The following is a 3988-nucleotide window of genomic DNA, read 5'->3' on the forward strand; positions in this document are numbered from 1 at the left end:
TTTTTTTTTTTGCTTGAATTATCTAAATGACTGCGCTAGTTCTCTGCTTCACTTTAACACATGGACACCTCTATAAAGTACAAATTTAAAATGCTACACATTTTAGACCGACACCCCATCTTTAGAGCCTATTAATATTTATATTTCAATACAGAGTCTCGAGAACCTACTCAAATGACAGATGGGGGCCAAGATGTATGAAAAAGGAGCGTATTAAAAAGTGACAGACCCATCAGCAAACTAAACCTAGAAAGCCTTCTATCAAATTTGTGACTTGACTATGAAGGGCAATTCTAACCTGCTCAACTAATAGCTCCCAGTCAGCTCACTTGCCTTCTCTTATTATCTCAACACATCGGAAATTTTCCAGAATTGCCATACAGGTCATATATTCATTCTGTCACATATCCCAAAGAATAGGATGCCTATAAAGAGATCTAGGGAAACGCCTCATTCATCTCCCACCCATCACCTACCCAAACATCCAGGACAGATTATACTCTGTCTTATTTTACATGTCATTTAATAAAAGCACGGGTGTATTTGAAACAGGAAAGAGCAGTATCCATTCATCTTGGATGATGGGGATGCTCTGTCTCTAACCTCCCAGTTCAGTATAATTTAATAATAGAGATCGTAAATGTTTAGTGTCTCTTCATCTGAAAGTAAGTGCCTTGAGGGCTTTTACTCATTTTTTTATTATTATTATTTCTAAAACATTTGGAGCCCACAGACCAGAATAGAAAAAAAAAAAAGACTCCTGAGTCCCTACCACCAAGATTAAACATGTTAACTTTCTACTATATTTGCTTCAGCCTCTATCTATCTATCCACCTATCTCTGAATGTGTTTCACTTCTCCAGTGGGTGGTGGCTGAGGCCAGCACTTTCCCTCCATTCTCGCAACACCCAGGTGAATGAACTCCTGAGCTCAGTGCTGTTGTAAATCACACAGTCTACATCAACGCCGCAGTAGTCCTTCTTTATCCACGGCTTCACTTTAGGCAGTTTCAGTCACTTGTATTCAACCAGGGTCCGAAAATATTATATGAAAATTTCCAGAAATAAACAACTCATAAGTTCTAATTGTGCACTGTTCCGAGTAGCATAATGACATTGCACCACGCCGCTCCATCCCACTTGGGACGTGAATCATCCCTTTGTCCAGTGCATCCACACTGTATTCACTGCACACACATTCGTCACTTAGCAGCTTTCTCAGTTATCAGATCGACTGTCACAGTATCGCAGTGCTTGTGTTCAAGTGACCCTTATTTTATTTAGTAATGTTGCCAAAACATGAGAGCAGTGATGCTGGCAATTTGGATATGCCAAAGAGAAACTGTAAAGTGCTTCCTTTAAGTGAAAAGGTAAAAGTTCTCAACTTACTAAGGAAAACAAATCGTATGCTGAGGTTGCTAAGATCCATGGTAAGAATGAATTTTCTAGCCATGAACTTGTGAAGAGGGAAAAAGAAATCTGTGCGTAATATATATAGGGTCCAGTACTATCTGAGGTCTTGGGCATCTGCTGGAGGTCTTGGAAGTACCCCTCTCAGATAAGAGGAGATTACTGTATGTTACCAAAGTGTGTTACAGACCATTGTTTCATTAGATTAGGAAAGTAGGAAGCCATCAGCATTTTTTAAAAACTGTGGGGAGAAAAGACAGTCTTTTCAACAAATGGTGTTGGAACATTGAACAATCATAGGGGAAAAAAAGGACCTTGACCTAAACTTCACATAGGACAAAAACTTCATGACCTGGAGTTAGATGAAGTGTTATTACACATGACACCAAAGGCACAATCCCTAAGAGAAAACATCAATAAATTGGACTTTATCAAAATTAAAAACTTTTACTTTGAGAAAGACTGTTCAGGGGATGCAAAGATGAGCCATACACAGGGGGAAATATTTGCAAATCATTAAACTGACATAGGACTTGTGTTTAAAATATAACAAGAACTCTCTAAATTCAGAAGTAGGGGGGGGAAGGAGGAAATAAAAACTAAAAAAAAAAAAAACTATCCAGTTAGAAAGTGGACTAAAGATTTGAACACCTTACTAGACAGCACAACGAACAGCAAATAAGCACACAAAAAGATCCTCAATATTTCAGCCATTAGGGAAATGCAAATTAAAGCTACAGGGAGACACCACTACACACCCGTGAGAATGGTGAATATAAAAATATGGATAATACCAAGTGCTGGATGGACACAAAGCCAGTCTATACCGTTTTTGCTACTTCTTGTGAGTCTTAAACTATTTCAAGATAAAAAGTTATTTTATAAAATGTGGTGAGAATGGAAGCCTGATTGCTGCATTGATCAGGACAAGGGAGATGAGGAACTGGAGTGAGTGAGTGAAGATCCACTGGAAAATCATTTAGTTACCAGCCTCGCAGAACGTGGCCCTGAGCTGTGGAGCCCACACAGGCCAACCCTGTGGCAGCGGCGCCGCAGCCTGTCCCTGCACAACACAGTATGAAAGAACAGGAACTCCTGGGCTGACTTCTTAAAGTCAAACACTTGAAGATGTAGGACAAGCCATACCTCCGCACCTCCATTTTCTCATCTGAAAACAAGAAAAACTGTAGCATCCATCTTGAAGGGACAGTTTGAAGATTAAATGGAAAAAATTGCACATATAACATTATAAATACTCAGTATACTTTAACTTTTTAATTATTATCATTCACCTAGATTTTACCCCAAATTGACAGTTCTCAAAGTATCTCCATTTATTTTCTCTTCTACTCCCCATTTTCAAAAACTCTCTCTCATTGTATCTCAAACTTGTTCCTACCTATATTTTCTCTGTATCGAGCATTATTCTATGGAATTTATGCTTTTTGATGATTTTTAATTTTTATTCTAAATTTAAATATTTTTGATTTTTCAAATGTACTGATCTCAAACTGATCCTTGTGAAATAAATAAATGCTTTTGAAAATATAATTATAAACATATTATTACTTTATTATATATATCTGTGGGCAAATCCATGCAAAATCTCTATAATTAAAGACATTATGCAGTTATAACGTGTGAAGAAATGTTTACCCAAGATGATCACACTATGAGGAAATAAATTAGTTAATTGTGTGCTGACTTTTTCTATAGGAGGTGAAATTATCTTCTCAGTTCTTCAAGCAGGCACTCTTCTTATTAACAAACTGCATGCCTTTTTCCCCAAAGTCCTACACCCTTAGGAACCTTTAAGTATAATTTAAGTTTTCAGTAGATTAATTCAAAATTTTCACTAATTAATTATTCACATTTTTCCCTTTAGTAATGATTAATGGAATATGTAGGAAGTGTGGAATGTATTCACATTTTGACAGTCATTTTTATCAGAGTACAGAAAGCACATATTCTTAAACATTTATCACTTGACTACATTAAAATTGGTAGCAGACAAAAGAAACAAGAGGAGAATCATTATCTAAATTCCTGAAGTACATAATGATGTGGTTATGACCTTTAATTAATATAATGCTTTACACTGGGAAAATCTGACATATATGCCTTATGTTGTATAAACTGCAGCTAAGTGTTTATTGAATCAAAACTAAAAGCTCTGAGTACATAAGGCTCCACAATTGCATGATCTTTGTTTGATCAAGGGAAGACCCATTCCAAATGGCAGATGCATTGAAATATACATAGAATGTGAAAAGATGGCATTGTATTGCCATGTTGTACTTTTCCTGACACTTCGTAGAATTTCTTCATTGCTTCTCTGAAGCAAAAATAACCAGCTGTTGCAAAACATGGTCTGGTTTCATAAAGTGATCTTTCATCATTTCAGGGAAGATTGCCCATGATCTCAACTGACCTAAAGCAAGCTACCAAAGAGCTACTAAGTGTGGCAGCTGACCATTCAAACGGGCCAACTTTGGGGAGTATAAAAAAGATGTTTGGCTAAAGGCTTTTATTTTCCTATGTAAGTGAACTTATTACATTCAAAGTTTGGCAGTTGGGGC

The 3988-nt window shown here is 36.8% G+C and overlaps 1 long non-coding RNA gene across 1 annotated transcript in view; it reads right to left on the reverse strand.

Annotated features, from left to right (window-relative positions):
* The window catches only part of LOC103592843, a 50211-nt gene that overhangs the window by 9079 nt on the left and 37144 nt on the right, over positions 1-3988 (reverse strand). The window lies entirely within an intron of this gene.

Source organism: Galeopterus variegatus, unplaced genomic scaffold, assembly GCF_000696425.1.
Source record: "Galeopterus variegatus unplaced genomic scaffold, G_variegatus-3.0.2 Scaffold1224, whole genome shotgun sequence".
NCBI classification, from domain to species: domain Eukaryota; kingdom Metazoa; phylum Chordata; class Mammalia; order Dermoptera; family Cynocephalidae; genus Galeopterus; species Galeopterus variegatus.